Source organism: Capsicum annuum, chromosome 5 (genome assembly GCF_002878395.1).
Source record: "Capsicum annuum cultivar UCD-10X-F1 chromosome 5, UCD10Xv1.1, whole genome shotgun sequence".
Lineage (NCBI taxonomy): Eukaryota > Viridiplantae > Streptophyta > Magnoliopsida > Solanales > Solanaceae > Capsicum > Capsicum annuum.
Genome location: NC_061115.1, coordinates 129,575,724 through 129,598,200, shown reverse-complemented (window position 1 = coordinate 129,598,200; position 22,477 = coordinate 129,575,724).

The following is a 22,477-nucleotide window of genomic DNA, read 5'->3' as shown; positions in this document are numbered from 1 at the left end:
ACCTTTGGACTCTTCTTTTTTTTGTACCTTTTGAGATGTGGCTCCTCTTCTTCATAGTCAGACTTATCAAAGAGTTTCTGAGGTATGCTTCCCTTACACACCTTTTTTGCTGCTTTAGTTGATTTTCTTTTTGGTTGCATAATGAACTCCGAACAAGAGAAAAAAAATACTCAATACCCAGGGTTAAAGAACACAAGAATGCCGATCAATTTCAAAATCTCTTGAAAGGGGTTTATCAGTGCCTTTGAAGAAAGTTGTAATGACATAGTCTGATAGGCCATCACATTTATGATAGCTTATGAGCTATGTCGTCAGCCTTAAATAGGACAGGCTGCTTTTTTTGATACTTGTGATGACATGGTTTGATCGGCCATCATATTTATGATAACTTATCATCCATGTTGTCAGTTCAGAACACAATCCCCGGTTCAATTTTAACATGATCATCATCCCAATTCTTTCTCAACACCCATGGAGTTACATTCTTGGACTGAGCTTTCAGATTTTTGTGTTGAATGTAGAACTGTAAACCCTAATTTCAGTTTTCACACAATTATTTGCCATAATTTCACTCAATACCCTTGAAAACCAAGGTTTAAATCATTCCTACTACTTACTACAGAATAGAAGAGATGAGCTTTGAGCATACCTATTAGGCGACTTAGAAACTTGGACAATTTTGACTTTACTTTTTGAATGGGATAGAGAAGATGAAAGGACAAAAGAGTGCTTGCTTTTGAAATCTAAACCAACGGACAACAAGGAAAGAAATTTTCTTGTTTTACTAGGCAATAATGAAAATAGGCAAGATAATAAGCTAAAAATGGAAAGGAAATAAACTAAAGAAAAGAAAGAGGAAAGAAAAATGGGAAGGTGAGAAGACTGGCATGTGGGCTGGGTCATATTTCATTAATTAGGCCTAGGATTACATGAACCAAGGCAGAGTGTTGCATAATTTAATATTTTCTGATGACCACTTCTGACGGCTTATCACAAATGCGATAGCCCATAGCAGATATTGTCAGCCTTATCCAGAACATACCTCATCTTTGGATCCCTTGAAAACAAAATCTAATGGATTATCACAATTGAGATAGCTCATCACAGATGTCATCAGCCTTATCTAGAACGTACCTAATATTTGGCTCTTTTGACGACAAAATCTGATGGCTTATCAGAATTGTGATAGCTCGTCACATATGCCATTAGGATTGCTTGGCTGGCTACATCAATTTCATCTAGATCCCCGCACACCTAATCAGTACACTACAATCACTATCTTTAAAATAGAAATAAACTAAATAAATGAAAGTAACTTGCATTAAACATAAAAAAACTTTAGGTTGCCTTCCAATAGCGCCAGATTTAGTGTAGTGGCACGACTCAGTTATCTTGATTACTTAGATTTCATTGAGATATATAGTGTCTATATAGTTTATTGAGTACATTGGACCAATGTATACGCTCACTATCTACCCATTTATCTTAAAGACACTCCCATTCTCATTCTCGAGCTCGACTACTCCAGATGAGTAGACTTGACTCACTTTGAATGGGACGGACCACTTTGAATTCAACTTATCTGGGAAAAGCTTCAGTCTGGAGTTAAAGAGGAGTACCAAGTCACCTTTTGAATTTTTGCTGTGCAATCCTTCAATCATGGTACTTTTTTATCTTCTCTTTGTGGAGATCTGCTCATTGATATGCATTGAGATAGAATTAATCCATCTCATTCAATTTCCCCAGCCTCAACTTCACTGCCTTATTCCAATTTAAATTGAGTTGTTTGAGTGCCCAAAATGCCTTATGCTCTAATTTGATTGGCAGATGGCATGCCTTACCATAAGCCAGTTGGTATGGTGACATACTGATAGGCATCTTGAGAGCTATTCTATATGACCAAAGCGCATCGTCCAGCTTCCTAGAACAGTCTTGCCTAATAGCGTTCATAGTTTTAGAAAGGATGGCTTTGATCTCTCTATTTGAAACCTCTATTTGCCCACTAGTCTATGGGTGGTATGGAGTTGCCACCTTGTGTTGCTTAACACCATATTTTGCTAAGGCAGATCAAAACAATTTGATATAGAAGTGGGACCCATCGTTGCTTATAATGGTGCGTGGCATCCCAAATCGAGAGAAGATGTTTCTCTTGAGGAATACGACAACTCTCTTCCCTTCATAATCGGCCAAAGCGATGGCCTTAATAGATTTTGAGACGTAATCTGCAGTAACCAGAATATATTTCAACCCATATGAGCTTACAAAAGGTCCCATGAAGTCGATGCCCTACACATAAAATAACTCTACTTTCATCATCTTGGACATCAGCATCTCATGATGTTTGGAGATTGACCTTTACCTCTGACATTAGTCATGATGTTTGAAGATTGACCCTTGCCTCTGACATTGGTCATATCTACGGACGAACTCATATGCATCTTTGTATAAAGTTGGCCAATAGTATCCACTCTGCAATACTTTTCTAGAATTCCGATAACCAGCATGATGACCTCCAATAGGAGAAGCATGGCATGCTTCCAATATACTCAACATCTCTACCTATGGAACACACCTCCTTATGATATTGTCCGCACATCTCCAGAATAGATACGGTTTAGATCAAAAGTAATGGGTGACATCATGGAGAAATTTATTCCTTTGGTGTAAGGAAAGATTCTTCGGGATCAATTCGCTCACCACATAATTTGTAAAATCTACGTACTAAGGCATTTCTCCATAGCATCCACCAAGATCTCCTCATTTGGAAATGCATCATTTATCTCAAGTTTATCTCGAGCTGTTTGTTCGCCTTCTATCCTAGACAGATGATCTGAAACTTAGTTTTCACAACCTTTCCTATCTTTGACTTTAAAGTCAAATTCTTGGAGTAGCAACACCCATCTAATTAACCTTGGTTTTACATCCTTCTTAGCTATACAATACCTGAAGGTTGCATGTTCAATGTGGACCACCACCTTGGTCCCTAAAAGACAAGCCCTAAATTTCTCAAAAGTATAAACTACAGTAAGGAGTTCCTGCTCGGTGACAGTGTAGTTCTTTTGAGCTCTATTAAGTGCTTTGATGGCAGAGTAGATCGAATGGAACAATTTTTTCTTCTTCTGTCCCAACATAGCGCCAAGGGCAACATCGCTAGCATCATACATGATCTCAAATGGTTTTGACCAATCTGATGTAACAATGATAGGGGCCTCAACCAACTTGTTATTAAGGAATTCAAATGCCTTCAAGCAATCATCATCAAAGGATAACTTAGCTTCCTTCTCCAAAAGTTTGCAAAGTGGATTTGTAACCTTCGAGAAGTCTCTTATAAACCTTCAGTAAAAGCCAGTATGTCTAAGGAAACTACACACTCCCTTCATTGAAATAGGAAGAGGTAGCTTCTCAATAACCTCTACCTTGGCTCGATCCACCTCTATTCTTTTTGCTGAGATTTTTTGCCTGAGAGTAATGCCCTCTTCACCATAAAGTGGCATTTCTTCCAATTAAGCACCAAATTGAATTCCACACATCGTTGCAAGGCCCTACTCAGGTTTGCCAAACACAACTCAAATGAATCTCCTACCATAGAATAATCATCCATGAACACCTCCAAGGTGTCCTCAACCATATATGAGAAAATGGTCATCATACACTATTGGAAGGTGGCAAGAGCATTACATAACCCAAACAACATTTGCTTGAATGTGAAAGTACCATACGGGCATGGGAATGTTGACTTCTCCTGATCTTGAGAAGTAATAAAAATTTGATTATATCCAGAATAACCATCCAAAAAGAAATACCACCCCTGCCTGTCAATCGATCAAGCATTTGATATATAAAGGGCATCGGGAAATGGTCTTTCAAAGTCCATGAGTTTAGTTTGTGGTAGTCTATGCAAACTCTCTATTACGTTACAGGCCTGAGTGGAATCAACTCATTTCTTTCATTTGCAACAACAGTCATGCCCCCTTTCTTAGGCACACATTGAACTGGGCTCACCCATTTTATTGTCAGAAATAACATAAACCACTTTTACGTCCAGCCACTTAATAATCTTCTTCGTAACCACCTCTTGCATTAGTGGGTTAAGTCAGCACTGATACTCAATGGTTGGAGTACAATATTCCTGAAGTTGTATCTTATGAGTGCAGACGCCAGAGGGAATGCCCATAATATCAGCTATAGTCCAACCTATTGCTCTTTTCTACCTTTGGAGCATCAAAATAAGTGCTTCCACCTGCTGCTTACCCAAATAAGCTAAAATAATCATGGGTAGTGTGTTTCTATTTCCCAGAAACACATACCTTAGATGCCCTGGCAGTTCTTTTAATTCTAACACCGATGGCTCTTCAATGGATGGCTTAGCCGGTGGTGTTGGTTGAATAGCTAGATCAAGATCTAGCTTTTAGGAGCATAAGAGTATGAACCCATTCCTGTTAAAGCGCAAATAGTCTCTTCATACTCCTCATTCCCACGATCAAAATTTATCAGCACTGCAGCTAGAGGATCTACAACAAATTTCTCCTCTATTGGTACCTCTTTTTCATCCTTATAATATACATCAACAATTGAGAACAAACTCATTTATTTATGTTGATTCATTGATTGGCATACATCAAATTGCACTACTTTATCGTTCATCCTAAATAAGAGCTCATTAGCTCGCAGATCAATCAACTCACTTTTGGTTGTGAGGAAAGGTCGACCCAATATTATGGGCACCTCGAAATCCACCTCATAATCTAGAATGACAAAATCTGCAGGAAATATGAAGCTATCCACCTTCACCAATACATTTTCCCCTGTTATTTGATTCTGATCTATTCATGCTATTATTATGCTAAAAATGTCCTAACTTTTTTTTTGGGGATAAATAATCTAAAGAGGGGATAATTTAAGATCCCATAAAATTTTGATGATTTTATTTTTGACCCTCCATTATGCGTAATGTTGAGTTTTGACTTGAATTATGTTAAGGGATGCGTAAAGGGTATTTCAAAAAAGTTTTGAAATTTTTAGAAGGGTTTTGGGGGTCAGTTTAGGACTCGAGACAATAAGCCTCTGCAATAAGGGCATTCCGTGATGATTAACCTTCGTGATAAGGTATTAGCACGGAGGCTAAGCTCCTCAGTAAAGGCATGCCACACCGCTAAGTTAAATTCATCTTATTTTTTTTTCCTCTTGGGGTGACAGGATTTTGGTCTTTTTACTACTTATATGAATTTTAAATACGCAATTGGCCTTTTTCCTTTAGTTATCAAAGATCAAACACCATTGTTTTTCTCTCTAACTCTAAATCCAAGAAAGTTCAAGGGTTTTGCAGAGGATTCACCATTGGATCTCCAAACTTTGAATTCTTTTCAAATTCTTAGGTAATTCAGGCATGTTGCTCATCCCTAACTTGTATTTTATCTTATGGCATCTATTTAACAAATATTCATATGTTTTAATTTGTGGGTTTGAAATTAGGTTGAGGGGTTTTGGGTTTTATTAATTGCATTGCTTTTCCCATGGTTTAAATGGATTATTCATGCTTTAAATTAAAGCTTTTAGGGATGAATTTGTGCTTTGTTTTAATGGTTTTAACGAGGGACATGGGTTTCTGGATTAATTTTGGCTTAGTAATGGCATTACCCTCAATCTACTTGACAATCTTAGTTTTAAATATGGTTATGCACATAATTTAATTTGTTTTTAACCCATTACATTGCATTAAAGGATAAATGGATATAAATGGATTAGGATGGCCTTAGGGGCTATGGATTGGATTTTAAATGGATCTTGGGAGTACATTTGGTTATACGGTGTAGCACCCCTATCTTCTTGATGCTTAAAAAGTTCATAAAACGAGCCTGTAGGACCCCAATATAAAAGATAAATCACTTTAGGATTTTTTTAAATAGGTTAAGGACATTTTTAGGCCTAGGAAAGATCCTTGCATCGTGAAATGGGCACTGCACAGTAGTCCCCCAGCATGGAAGGGACTGCGATAAGCTACTGCCTCAACACCCCTCCCCTTATCCCATATCTATATTGTTCTATTTTTAGTATATTTTAAAGGCATGCCGGTTTTTTCACACCTATAAATCATTCCCATTCCCTTAAGTTTGTGTATAGGGTATAAAAAATAGCTTTAATCATCAAATAGACATTTTCCCCCTTCCTTAATAAGTAATCAAACATATTCTTCTTTCCACTCTCAAGAGATAAAGAGGTAGGGTTGCTTCAAATAATTCACCTCCCAAGGTTCCAAATTCGAGATCCCTCTAATAAGTAAAGAAATTGAGGTATGTGGAGTTTGAACAAGGATACTCTTTCATCCCTGTGCCTAAAAGTTTTTTTTTCCTAATTTTGAAGAAAGTGATTTACTAGAATTGATACCTATTTTTATATTATTTGAAATATGGATGGTTACCCATGTATGGAACATTACTTTGCATATGATTTCATATTTATTTATGCTTTAAACCCATCAATGTAAGATTCAGTATAGATTTTGATATTTTCCATTAGATGATGAATAATTTCAAGTTTAAGCATTAGTTATGAGTTGTAAGAAGTTTAAGCTTATGAGATCAATTTACAAGTATAACGACATTATTAAAGTTTGGTTTTTATCTTATGATCTCAGTTCAGACTCGACATCCATAATTTTCCCCATGAGTATGATTTAAGTTAGAGTGGCATAGTTGGTCTTCATTGTACAAACCATCTACTATTTTAAAGTGGATTTCATAAGTATGAGCATATACGTATATGCTTAGGGAGTAGTATTTAGCACCGAGAAGTGAATGTGGGTTTAACATATCCTATTGTCTAGAAACTATGTGACCCCATAGGTTTAAGGGACCTTGCTAGAGAGTGTCTGTCCACCCCACCTGGGCTAAATTTAGTGATCACTTCAAGTGCAGGTTCTATATCAATGGCACGGGTAGAATAATTCTCCCCAATGTGGTTAAGACGTTCGACTCCATGATAGCTCACATGGTTTATCTCGGTTAGAAGAATCTCTCACAAAGAAAGATAAAAATAAAGATTTTAGACTTTAAGTGTAGTGACTAACAAGCTTTACTTATGTTTTGTTCTATAATTTTGTCTATATTATCATAGCTTCCAGTTTTAATCATAATAAAGGTTAGTCTATCGACACTTTGCATGCATGCTTTTGAGATTTTTGTCACGCCCCAAATCCTATTAAGGCGGACTGGCACCCGTTGCCGGTAAGGCTCGGGAGAACCAACCTGTAGCAATACATTACCTATGAACATTATAAGTTACTTTCATACTAAACATGCCCTCAAAAGATAAATAGGACTAGCAAGCCAAAAGATATTATATGAGTAGGCCGTTGGAGCCACAATGTCTACGGTACGATACATGACCATACTATACTTTACGTAGTCTACAAAGCCTCTAGACAAGAAACGTTATCTTATAAGGGTCGGGACAGGCCCCGCCTCATGATAAGATACTATACAATGCAAAAAGATATGATAAGACTCAAAGCCCCGAAGCAACCTGGAGCTCAGTGACTGCGGTTGATATCCTGTACTCTTACTAGGGAGGTTTATTAGCTTCTGTACCTGCAGCATAGAATGCAGGTCCCCCAAGAGGGACGTCAGTACGAAATAATGTACTGAATATGTAAGGCAACATGTACTATATATGAGATAAAAACTCAAATGAAACCATGTACTGCTGTAGGGTAAAAGACCACCTTTATGAATATTGTGGAGTCATGTATCTTATAACAATTATGCTACTTTACTCTTATTACTTGAATAATCTGTGCACAGCATGTAATACAAATGACCAGCTGATCAGTGGTAATTCTATATCAGGATCGACCCATGCTAGGCTTTCCTTTCACCCCTGGGATACCCCCTGTAATACTGGGATTGACCCATGCTAGGTGATTCTTTCACCCCTGGGATACCACCCAACAGAAGCAACTGTATACATATATCTTCTTATTACTTTTGAGATGAATCTTTGGTGGTCGTAACATTTGAGCTATAAGACTATAAGCATGACAAATGACAAGTATGTGTCCATGTAACATCATATCATAATGAAAAGAGTGGGTTGTACAATTAGTGAAACATGTAGGACATAAACAACGTATGAACTTTATTTAGCTAAAAAGAAGACTCATATGTCATGGTACCCAATGTATGTATGCAGCAGTGACAATGCTCGAATCTGGACACACAAGTACAAGTTAAAGAGTGGAGTGGTTATGTAGATCTCTATGTGCCAATGAAGACTTTGGATTCCATGCCAAATAATAAGAGATCGAATAGCCTTACATACCTCGACATATCAACTTGTGTTTACGTCGAAATGACTTCTTTTATTCCAACTATTTATCTACAATATCATGTTTTAAAGCTAGTATTAGCAGCTAACCAATGCATCTGGACAGCCCAATCTCACAAGACACAACACTTTGGCAACAAACGTATAACCATCAACTCAATGGTGTTATTCCGACTTTCTCAATTCTAACTGTATTCAACCAGCATAGATTATCATATACATGATGTATACAGCCTATATTAGTTCTATAACATGCTGGCAACAGTCCATAACTACAACACATAACCATTTTACAAAACGCTCAACTAAGAAGCACAACATCTCGTCGTCTCCCTACATTTCGTCGTTAACAATTCATACTTGTCCCAACTTTGAACCAGATGCTCCCAACATATATATACATCAAATAAACCTTAACATAGTCACAAAATAGCTCAAAACGTAGGGGAAACGTGAAACAACATCCCCCTCAACAAAACAGTCCAATACCAGTTTGGAAGCACATAAGATCATATAAGGATACTTGTTTCCAAAGAACTAGCAAAACAGTCCAGCAACCTTGGCAACCATATACACACTATAACATGTTAATAACCTCAACTTTACATCATATTAAAGTGAAAAATCAGGGTAAAAATCGTTCCAAAGCCAAGAAAACCAAACAACAACTTTCAGGACACAAGCTGTCCAGAAATTCCTGCACAGTGAACCAGCCAACTTATCTTGTTTTCCATGGAAAATTCATATCAAGTATATGGTTATTTTTACATACCTTAACTCCCAAGGTGTAGGTCTAATTCAATAACTCAAAAAGTAGCCTTTGGTTGCCTTCCAAGGTGAAGAAATACCAAGAGAAACTTAGAGAGAAATTCTGAAATTTTTTGGTCTTTTCTTTGGTTAACCTAGAGCTCGGTTTTGGTCCCTTTTTAAGGAGACTTTAGACCGACTTTCTCCTAATATTTGTAGCTGATTAAATCAAGTTGGTCAATGACTAATTTTCCCCTTTCACTTGGGCCTTTTGGATCTCTATATCAATGGGCTTTAGTGGCCCATTTCCTTACTCTTTCTTGCACTTTGTTTGGGCCCAATTTTGTTAGTAGTGAATGAATGTAGTTGGGCCTATTATATAAAAATATTGGGCTGAACATCTTGGCCCAATATAATGTTAAACCATTGTCTTTAATAGCCTCCCTAACTTGGGCTTCGTTTGTCACAAGACTTGGAAAGTTTCGGCGTTAAGCCTTGTCTTCGTTCCCCTTTCTTTTTACTAACGTCTAGACTTCAAGTGAGTTCACTTATGAATGAATTCTTCTCCCTCATGTATATATAATTTTTAAGCTAAGCACACAGGTGACTCACCTGCTAGCTTCCTAAGTTCCATAAGCATGTCAATGATTTTCTCCGTTTAAGGCCACAGTCTCTAAATAGACTTCCATATAGTGCCCCAATCTAACACTTGAACACTTGAAAAATTTTGGTAGTAATTAAATCAAGTCGTATGTCATTTTATGTGAACATTACTAGTACAGGTAAAATGTGGGGTGTTACATCCTCCCCCCCTTAGGAACATTCGTCCCGAATGTTAACATAACTGTATAGTCTAGGCAGGTTTGAATTTCTGGTCACACAACTTTTAATAACTTAACTAGTATTCAAACACATACCTATTAATGTTCCTCCTCTGTATCTTTTGGTCCCTCCTTGTCTTCAAATAGATGAGGGTATTTGGATATCATTACTTCCTCCGGTTCCCACGTTATCTCTTCTACTTGGTTGTTTCTCCAGAGTACCTTTACTGATGCCATTTCTTTGTTCCTTAACTTTTTAACTTGGCGATCTAGAATAGCAACCGGTACCTCTTCATAAGTAAGATCCTCTATGACCTGTACATCTTCTATAGGAGTGATACGAGAGGGGTCACCTATGCATTTTCGAAGCATTGACACATGAAACACTGGATGAACCATTGAAAGTTCCTGGGGTAGCTCTAATTCATATGCAACTTGTCCGACCCTCTTGGTAACCTTATATGGCCCTATGTAACGTGGGCTTAGTTTCCCCTTCTTACCAAATCTCATAACCCCTTTCATTGGTGATACCTTTAAAAATACCCAATCTCCAATAGAGAATTCCAGCCCTCTTCTCCGAATATCTGCATATGATTTATGACGACTTTGGGCTGTTTTTTAGCCGTTGTTGTATCACCTTAACTTTTTCCATGGCTTGTTGGACTAAATTTGGCCCGAGCAAGGTGGTTTCACCCACTTCGAACCAACCAATTGGTGACCTACATTTCCTCCCATACAAAGCTTCGTAAGGTGCCATCTTGATGCTCGAATGGTAGCTGTTATTATAGGCAAATTCAATAAGAGGCAAGTGTTCTACCCAGCTACCTTTAAAATCTAATGCACAGGTTTGCAACATATCCTCAAGTATTTGAATAGTACGCTCTGCTTGGCCGTCTGTTTGGGGATGGAAGGCTGTACTCAAATTCACTCGCGTCCCTAAACTCCTTTGAAAGGACTTCCAAAATTTTGCCGTGAATTGAGCTCCTCGATCAGATATAATAGAGAGTGGGACCCCATGTAGCCTAACTATCTCTTTGAGGTATAATTTGGCATATTCTTCAGTTGTATAATCACTTCTTACTGGCAGGAAGTGCGTCGATTTCGTGAGTCTATCAACTATCACCCATATGGAGTCAAACTTATTAACTGAACGAGGCAAACCAGTTACAAAATCCATATTAGTCATATCCCACTTCCAAGTTGGAATCTCTATACATTGCATGTAACCATTAATAAGTTGGGGCATTCCATTGCACCTCACAAGAAGTCCAATTACCCATAACTATGACCTCCAAACCATTTTATTTTAAACATTTCAAATAATTTAACCATTTAGGGTTCCTTTACAAAATTTAAACCATGCACAAGTTCCATTAAAATCCAACAATGTAGTGAAAAAATTCCTATAAGCATTTTATCAAACACATTGGGAGCATAATATTTTCAAACCAAAGCCAATTACCAAATAACCATTACCATGTATCAAATTATCTAAAACCACCATTAAAGCGTATAAAATCATAATTAAAACATGGAAAAACCATAACCAATAATTTATAATGAAAACCCCTAAATTATATTTTAAAACAAAAATCGCAGAATAATCAAACCATGAAAATATTATATAAACCATTCCTTTTGTTGGAACTATAAATGAGGGAAGAGAACATTCCTTAAACAAAGAGGAGGATGGAGAGAAATCACCTCAAAAGCCCCAAAGTAATCCTTAAGAAGAAACACTAGCCTTCCTTTACCCTAAAGCTTTAGAGAATTATAAAATGTTTAAGAAAAGTTTCTATGTGTTAATGAATAAAATAATAGGTGAAATAACATCCCAATAGGAATATAAGTTACGGGTAAGTCACGGGTCCTTATTAGGTTAAGTGGGAAAATATCCAGATTGCCTTTACTTAAACTCCCCAAAATCCCGTCAAGTGGGTTCAACTATCCATACCAATTGTACCCTTCAATATGAGTGGGACCCACTACTCATACCCAGGGCCATATCCCTTTGATTCGACACTATAAAAGGTATGACTCACCCCAAACCATGTTGTATAAAAGTATACTACAAGTGCCCATGCTCCGTACCCTTAGCAGAATAGAATTTCAAGAAGTTTGAATGCTGACTACTATACGAGTCCATGGTATGACTCATACTCTGGCTTACGGCTTATGGTTAGCCACTCTTACTCAGATCTAACTTAAGTTACGAAGATTAAGACTAAGTGAAGTAACTAAACAAACCATATCCACCGATACGACTTGTAACACCAAAGTCGTATCCATTCCAAAAACAAAATCCAACCTACCAACCAATACTAGTCAGTATACGACTAACTCATACCACTCATATCCCAATGTACGAGTTATTTCCCCTAGTCATATCCTATCCAGTTGCCAAAAATCCATGAAATTTTCCAAGGACTAGGAACCTAGGGTGTTTCTCTTGCACTATCCTCGGCCAATTCCCCTGCACCCAGAACTAAGAAAGAGCAGTAGGTCAGAGCTCCAAATTTTAGATCTCAGGGTACTGTAGCTGGAAGGCCCACATTTCCATCTTGTGCAAAGTGTGGTCGAACCTATCTAGGAAAATTCATGATGTGTAAAAAAGGTTTGTTGAAGGGTTTTCTTTAATTGCTGCACCATTTACTTAGTTTACACAAAAGTAGCTAAAGTTTATTGGTTAGATATATGTGAGAAGTGTTTTGAAGAGTTGAAGGATAGGCTAACTTCGGCTCTATTGTTAGCTTTGATAGAAGGGTGGGATGGATTTATGGTGTATTGTGATGCCTCAAAAAATGATTAGGTTGTGTTTTAATGCAATATAGAAAGGTAATAAATTATAACTCCAGACAGCTTAAGGACCACGAGAAGAACTACCCAACCCACAATTTAGAGTTAGCTTCTATGGTGTTTTCTTTATAGGTTTTGAGGCACTATTTATATGGTTTACATGTTGACATTTTTACTGATCATAAGTCTTCAGTATGTATTTGTGCAAAAAAAGTTAAATCTTTATTAGAGAAGGTGGTTGGAGATGTTAAAAAGTTATGAGATAAATGTGCTTTACCGTCTGGGTAAGGCAAATATGGTGGCAGATGCACTACGAAGGTTGTCTATGGGTAGTGTTGCTCATGTAAATGAGGAAAAATGAGAGTTGGCCATAAAAGAACATAGGCTAGCTCATTTTGGAGTACGTTTGCTTCATATAAATAATAGGGGAGTAGTGGTTTAGAAAGATTTAAAATAGTCCTTATTAGTGGAAATGAGGAAGAAGCAGTGTACAGACCCCATACTTAGCCATATATTGGAAGCAATCCAACAATAGAAGGTTGAGGTTTTATCCCAAGGGGGAGATGGTGTACTTTGCTAGCATACTTGAATTTGTATTCCCAATTTGGATGGGTTGAGGAAAAAATTATTATCTAAGGCTAATATTTTGAATTATTCAATTCACCAGGTGCTAATAAGATGTACAATGACTTGTGGGAAATCTATAGGTGAAATAGAATTAAGAGAGACATAGTAGAGTTTGTAGTTAAGTGTCCTAATTTTCAGTAGGTCAAGGTTGAGAACTAGAGGCCAAGTGGTATGCTTCAGGAGATTAGTATTCTAGCTTGGAAGTGGGAAGTAGTGAATATGGACTTCATTACACGGTTATTGAGTAGTAGACGTTAGCATGATTCAATCTAGGTTGTAGTCAATTAAATGAACAAATCAGCCAAATTCTTACATGTTAAGACTTCAAATATAGAGCAATATTATGCCAAGATGTATATTCATGATTTAAGGCTTCATGGGATACACTTATCAAATATTTTAGACAGAGGTTCTTTTCCCAATTTTGCAATCATTTCAAAAAGGTCTTGGTACAAAGGTTAAACTTAGTAGGGCCTTTCATTCGTAGATACATGGTCAGTATGAGTGTACGATTTAGACATTGGAAGATATATTAAGGAATATGTGCTATACTTTAAGGGACTAGGATTATCATTTACCTTTGATTGATTTGTCCTATAATTATAGTTATCATGGTTTGTATTAAGATGACGCTATTTAAAGCATTGTATGGGCATAGATGAAGGTCAGCTATAGGTTAATTTGAGTTTGGTGAAACATCTTTTTTTCGGACGGACTCGATTCATAAAGCTATGGAAAAAGTTCAACTGATTCGTGAGAAGTTGAGCAATGCTCAAAGTTGCTAGAAATCATATGTAGACTTGAGAAGGAGAGAGCTAATATTTGAAATGGGTGATTAAGTGTTCTTGAAGGTGTCGACCATGAAAGGGATAGTGATATTTGGGGAGAAAGAAAAGGTTTGTACCAAATTTGTTGGTCCTAATAAGATTGTGAAGCATGATGGAGAAGTTTTGTATGAATTAAACCTTCTGCCATAATTAGCAGCCATCCATACAACTTTTCATGTTTTGATGCTAAAGAAGTTCTTTGGGGACCCATCCTTAGTAATCACCATAGAAAGTATTGGAGTCAAGGATAACTTATCCTATGAGGAAATCCAAGTTGAAATTCTTGATAGACAAGTTCAAAGACTAAGGAATAAGGATGTAAAGTCACTAAAAGTTCTTGGGAGGAACCAGCCGGTTGATGGAGCTACTTGGGAAGCAGAGGTAGTTATGATCACCAAGTACCCTCACCACTTATCTTCAAATTTAGTCACTATGCAGGGGAACTAGTTTCTCCGTTCATCAAATTCTTTCTCTCCAAGACTATCAAGTAATTTTTTTCCATATCATATCATGTATTCTTGAGTTACTTGAGTACTTGTATCAGTTACAAGTCCAATTATCATCTCAATATGGAAATTTCAGGTTTCCCCATAAATCCTTATTATAGTTATTCATCATTCGGGGATAAATGATCCAAAGAGGGGATAATGTCGCACCTCGATCATTTTGATGCATATAAAGTGCATAAGACAAGCCCTTAGGACCTAATATTAAAGATAAATCACTTTAGGATGGATTTAAACTGTCTAGGGACATTTTTAGGATTAGGAAAGATCCTTGCATCTCAAAATAGACCCTCTACAGCAGCCCCACACCACGAAGAGGCTCATAATAGGCTTAGGTGTACAACATAAACCTCTAGGTTTCCTCAAGAGTTGTACCATGAACCTCCTAGTCTATTGTGGGTTTCACTTCGCAAACCCCCCTCCTATGCATTGGGATTATTCCATTTTTAGTATATTGTAAAGGAATGAGGGTCTTTTCATACCTCTAAGTCATTCTTAATCCATTATGTTCGTTTATAGGGTCTTAAAAATGACTTCAATCATCAATTAGATATTTTTTCCACTTTCTTATTCAGTATGAAACATATTTTTCTCTCTAATCTCAAGAAATGAAGAGGCAGGGTTTCATCCAAGAATTCACCTTCCAAGTCTACAAATTCAAGGTCCTTCCAAGAAATTAAGAAATTCAAGTATGTGGGGTTTGAACAAACATACTCTTTCACCCTTGTGCCCAAAAGATTGGCTTTTATCTAATTTTGAAGAAAGTGATTTACTAGGATTGATACCCAACAGTATAAAGATAAGGATTGAAGCGGATGGAGCGCTAACATGTAACATAAGGATAAAGATAGAATAGTGCCAATAGTACAAAATCATTAATCAAATACATTTAATCAATACAATTCATACTTATACATATATATATATACCATGCCGAGGTAGGGAACAAGATTAGCATAAACTTTGAAAACATTAACCTAGGTTGTATAGCATAACAGTCATAGAACGCAGTACCCACAGGGTATATGGGTCCAGCTCTCCCCTAGCTAGAGGGACCCTAGTGCGTGTAGCCGCACGAATAATAGAATATCCATAATCGTATATAGGTATATAGGGGACTCAAATCTCCCTGAACAGTAAAGGTGACATAGAACCAATACATGTAGTAAGGGGACTTGAACCTCCCTTTCATATGTTCATTAAGGGGAATCGAACCACCCGATCATTAGACACCCGTACTAGCTAGCTCAATTTCCAATGTTAGTCCTTTGGATGCCACTTTCACGGCCCGGCTACACATCCTGCTTTAAAGAATAATTTAAAACCATCATTTCACAAACACAACGATTAAGTCATTTACTTACCAAAGGCATTTCATTGGTATTATCATACAAACACCACTTCCAAGTGTACAATAATGGCATAGCCATTAACATTTAACTTTGGGACTCGAACCCATTGTCTATACAAGCCATCAATGCAATGCAAGATTTAGGGAAATGAACCCATTATCAAATATAGACATAAATCAAGTTAATTTTTAGGGACTCAAACCCTTTTTAACGAACTCAACTACCAAGGTAAACACTCAAATCATTACATGGTCCATAAGGCCTTCACATAATCATTTACCAACCTTTCATATTCATTAGGCCAATGCCTTAGTTCAAAACATATTTCAATTCCATTTATGGTTGGCAATACCTTTACAAAATCATTCATCCTTCCTTAGCATTCTTATACTAAACATTTGTGCCCAACCCAATTCATTATATGACTAGTTTAATCTCTTAGGCATTTTCACAAACACTTTGAGGAAATGCTATTAATAAGATAAAAATCAAGGTAAAACCCGCCAATTTTAGGGTACCAATTGATCAATTTGTTAAACCAAAATCACTAAGTACCCACACGTGCAAACCATCATCAAAAGAATGTATAAACACAAGCTAAATCAAGAGTAAACAATACTCAACCATATGTAACAAAACCCTAAATTTTTGTTTTCGAAACCACTATTTAAGAATCATAATTAAACTTTAAAACAAATGATATTTATGAACTAACAATGAGAGAAGATTCACATGACTTATTTAAGAAGATTCACTAAGAGGAACTTGACCGTTGAGCATCTAGATGAACACTTCTAGAAACCCTAGATATAATCTTCAATAGTGTGTTAGACAAAGTGTTTGGAATGTTTAATCTTTCAAAAGTGTGTTATGAGAGGAAACAACATGCTATAGGACATGGGAACTTGAGTGTTTTTGGGTGGGAAATTTCTGGAATGCCCTAGCTTAAAATTAGAGATTTGCTAGCAGAAGGGTACGACCACTGCCTCTAAACCATACCCTAGGGTATGGTTAGTACTATTATATCATACCCTAGCATCAACTCGGTCCTCCATACTAAACAACATATGACCATAAAAGGGTAACTCAGATCCTATCATACAAGATGTCTCCTACAACTTGTACCCTAGATAGAATCCACTAGGTCAAGCTTAAGGCATCATGCAACTTGACCACATACACCACATACCCAAGGGTATGAGAAGTATGATGCCCAACCGTAGCTTCAACAAAATGCAATGAAATGATCCTGACATTATGCGATAGAGGGGGTAGTAAACTATATCTTAGAATAGGATAAATATGCTCAAACAATAGCTTGTCTAGAAAATCACGCTTAGGAAATTTTCTAAGGGTCAAAAGAATAGGTGTTTCAATTCTTCCCCACTTGGATAATTCATCCTCGAATAACAGGTTAAGGTAAGCAAAAGCACGAGTTAACACATTATCATACATCAATCTAACCTTTAAAAAAGTTAGAAAAAATCTATACAACAAAGATAAGAAGATCAACACATACCTCAAGCACGAGTTTCTGAAACGGAAAACAAATGTGGATATTTGAACATCATGTCCTACTCTACCTCCTAAGTAGCTTCATTAGACTTTTGGTTCCAGCATAGAACCTTTATTGAATTCACCTCATTTATTCATGATTGGTGAACTTATCGGTCCTATATCCTCATGAAGACCTCATCATAGGATGAAATGTGCGAAATACCAATATCCTCTAAGGGAATAACCAATGAAGGTTCAGCTATACATTTGTGCAACATTAACACATGGGATATCGAATAGATAGAACTCAAACTAGAGGGAAACTCCAACTTATAGGAAACATTACCAACCCTCTTTACCAAAAATATGGATCAACATACTGGGGACTAAGTTTCTCCTTCTTACAAAACTGCATTACTTTCTTCATGGTAGACACCTTCAAGAACACCCAATTGATAACAATGAATCCATGAATGCCACCAGAGCATTGGTCAACCCAAAAGACATAACTAGGAACTCATAGTGACCATACCGGGTCTTTAAGGTAGTCTTAGGTATATCCACATCCCTACATATAAGCTGATGAAAACCTGGCCTAAGATCAATATTAGAGAAAAACTTTGCACCCTGATGTTGATAAAACAAATCAATGATCCTAGGAAAAGGATATTTATTCTTTATGGTCACCTTGTTCAACTGACAATAGTCAATACACAATAGTAGCGAACAATCCTTCTTATGCACGAACAATACCGAAGCACCCCAAGGAGACACACTAGGATGGAGAAAACCTTTATCTAAGAGATCCTTTAATTTCTCCTTAAGCTTCTTCAACTTAGCAGCACCATCCTAGAAGGAGGGATAGAGATAGAATAAGTGTCCGAAGTAAGATCAATCCCAAAATCAATTTCCCTACCGGGAGGAATACCAAGAAGATCATTAGGGAAAACCTCGGGAAACTCATTAACCACAGGAATGGATTCTAGAGAAGGACATTCAGAGTTAGAATATTTAACCAAGATCAAATGATACAAACACCCTTTTGAAAGCAACCTTTATGCTCTAAGATATGTGATAAACCTCACCTTAGGCTCTAAAGATTCTCTTTCCTATATAATTATCGACTCATTAGGGAATTTAAACATGACTATACGGGTGCGACAATCTAAGGATGCATAGCACAAATAGAACCAATTCATCCCCAATATGACATCAAAGTCAACTATATCCAACTTTATCAGTTCCACAAGAGTTTCTCTACTACCGATAACTACCACACAAACCCTATAGACCCTTTTAAAAACCATAGAGTCTCCTACCAGTGTAGAAATAGAAAAAGCAACTAATAGATACTCAGGACCAAAACCAAAATGTATAGCCACTAACAGAAACACGTAAGAAAGATTGAACCATTGATAAAATAAGCAATACACATCATGGGAGAAAAGTTTCAACATACCAGTTACTACATCGGGAGATGTCTTCGAATCTTAGTGAAATGTAAAAGCATATAACCAATTTTAGCCAGTATCGGTACCAGAAACAAAACAAATGTAGAAGCATAACCTTTTGGTGCGAAAGAAGAAGAAGAGCCAATGGGAACCTTGTTATTCAAAAAATAAATCCTAACACAATAGTCACGTTGCATATGACCAGTATGACCATAATAAAAATATTTGTTCTTCCCTTTCTTATATAAACCTTGGTGCGACTGCCCAAAAAATATACAAAAAGGTTAGGTTGGAGCTGACTAAGCCCCATTAACCCGCGATTGGACACCCTATTCCCAAAACTCAATATCATACTAAGATCGATGATCACCCGACGACTTTAGGAAAGGAGAACTAGCCATAGAGAAAGAACTGGAACTCGCTCACTTCTTCTTTGGCCACTTATCACCATCTCTATCCTTTTGCTCATAAGGCTTAAATTTCTTAGTAAACTCATTCTTTCTTTTCTTCTTCTCTATTTCTTGTTGCATATATACAACTAATCTAGATATTTCTATTTCTTTGATCTACAAAGACACCTTACTCTAAAGAATCAACTCATGAGACAATCCCAAACCAAACGTAAGCATCCCGGCCATCATACTAGAAACCAACTCAGGATAATTCCTAGAAAACTAATGGAATTTCAAGGCATACTCTTTGATAAACATCCTACCTTGCCTTAAATTCACAAACTCTTCCATATTTGATTTACCCAACTCCTAAGGAAAGAAGCTATCTAGAAAAGTACTAGAAAAATCCACCCATAAGGAAAAATTAGTATCTTTATCCCTCAATTGTTCCCACTCTTCGTACCACTGGTACACCATATCTTTCAATTGATAGGCAGTAAACTCAACACCTTGAAGTTTTAAAGCGTGCATGATCCAGAGAATCTTTTACTATTTATCAATACAGGCTTGATGATCCTCCATAACCATAACACTCATAAACATAAGAGAATGCAACCTCATCAACTGGCCAACCCTTGTGGCCTCAGAAGATAGAGTACCAAATACCATGCTCAGACTGAGAAGCTACCAACAGAGTTAATAGAGTAATAGAGCGACAAAAGTTAGCATTAGTGGCCTCCCCTTGAGGCGATTGAGTATGAGTGTCACCCCTAGGAGGAAGATTAGTAGAGATAGGTAAACCCACGCTGACAGTCAGATGCAGCAACCCTTGATCGGGTCTAGACTTCTGAGGTAGAGCATGTCCCTTCAATATTGTCCCAAGTTGGGATAAAGATTTGTGCGTGAATATCAGATATTCTTAGAGGCATGATCTGAAAGACAAGAAAATAGAAATTAAAGAAATCCGACACTTTAAACTCTATAGCTTAAAGTAAGACAACAAGAAAGTAAAATATTTTTAAAAGTCTCATAGCCCCTCTCTTATAAGTGTAGAGCATTACACAATCATAAAACAGACTCTATTTGACATGAACCAGTGGACTGAGAATTCAAATGTTGAGTAATGATAATAATGTGATGGCTTATGGTTAAAGTCCCTTTCCTTATGAAGTGATTTGTGGTTAGAGTCCCTCTTCCAATGACTTGTAGTAAGAGTCCCTTATCAGATGACTTGTCATTAGAGTTCCTCGCCTAGTGGCTTATGGTTGGAGTCCTTTTCATACATAGATATCATGAGGTTAAAATACCTCACCTTATGAAATGACATGTGATTAAAGTTTCTGGACTGATTGAATGAAACATCTTGTGATTAAAGTTACATGATCGAATGAATATGTATGCATGTGATTATAGTTCAATTCCCACTTGAGTATGGTCGCATGTGATTAGAGTTCCATACCTAAGTGTATATGTGATTATGTGATTGGAGTTCTATGTCTAATTGAATATGTGAACATGTGATTAGAGTCCCATGCCTAATTGATTGTGTACATATAGATAGAGCCCTTGCTACAATGGATAAATATATGGTTTGGGGTACCTTACTTAATTAATGAGCTCATGATTGAAGAACTTCATGTAATGACATATGAATGTGGTTAAATTTCTATGCTTAATATGCACGAGTTGAACCTAAGTGTGGAATATTAGAGTCCTCTACTTTATGCCTCATGATTGAAAGAGATGAGAAAGTGGTTAAGTATGGATATCTTGATGGCATATGATATATAGATTTGTAAGGATAAATGTGTAAATATCATTTAGTGAGATAAATTAACTTGTGTAAGAATGATTACTTATAATAATTTGACTGGATTGCAAAAACATGGTATTTTATCCTTATCCTTGGGTTATATGTTAGCACTCCAACCGCTAACTATCTCTGGAAGCTATGTCCCCACGTAACATAGGGGCCAAATCATCATCTTCTTTTTCTACACAGTGAATAGGTGGTTGTGCAGTTCGGCCATTGACCTTGAAGTAGTAAGATTTTATAGTCTAGAAGGCCTACCTTATATAGTCTCATTATTCTATGTCATATGCTTGTATAGATTTGGTACTTGGCTATTGTCGGGGGTATATCCCGACATATTTTTTACTTTGGTTTGCTATAGGTTTTGTGGGTGACTGTGGAATTGGGCATTTGACTAAATGGTCGACATTAATGAAATGTTAGTTATTGTCTATGTATTGACTTTAGCCATAAATTTTTTCTATCTTATTATATGGTTGGAATTCATCTGACCTGCGTGGTTGCTTTGATGATGGTTAGGTTGTGTTATTTGGGACACCTCCTATTCATGTGAGCTTGAGGTGCCCATGTGCTATTGCCCAATTTTGGGGCATGCCAAGTTGGGATTAGATCCTAAGTTCATAGTCAGTTAGGAGTCTGCAAAGCCGTGTAAAGTAGAGTCTCTTTTATAGGTGTGAAGCATGCCATACTTATAAGAGAGGGTCTATGAGGAATTTAGGAATATTTCCCTTTCTTGTGCTTCAATCTCAAGCTATATAGAGTCTAATGTCCCCCTTGACATTTCAAAAGATCGACTCATACTCCCTGGACCATTGAAAAGAATCCTCTTTCTTTGTCAATTTGGTCATCGGCACGGCAATAAGAGGAAAGCTTTGAACATACAGCCTATAATAAATGGCCAACCCAATAAAGCTATGAACCTCAGTCAAAGATGTAGGTTTAGCTCAATTAAGATTGGCCTTGGACTTCAATGGGTCCACCATAATCCCATCCTTATACACCACATACCCAATGAATTTCATTGACTCTAGCCAAAATACATACTTAGAGAACTTGGCATAACACATATGATCTTTTAAAGTCTAGAGCAAAATCGTCAACTATTGCATATACCTCTCTTTACTCCTCGAATATACAAGGATGCTGTTAATGAATAATAAAAAAGAAATCAAATGAAGGTTTGAACACACGGTTTATCAAATTCATAAATGCAGCTATGGCGTTACTAAAGCCAAAATATATCACTAGGAACTTATAATGACCATAATAGATCCTAACGCCTATTTTCAGGATATCCTCATCCTAAATCCTATGTTGATGATAATC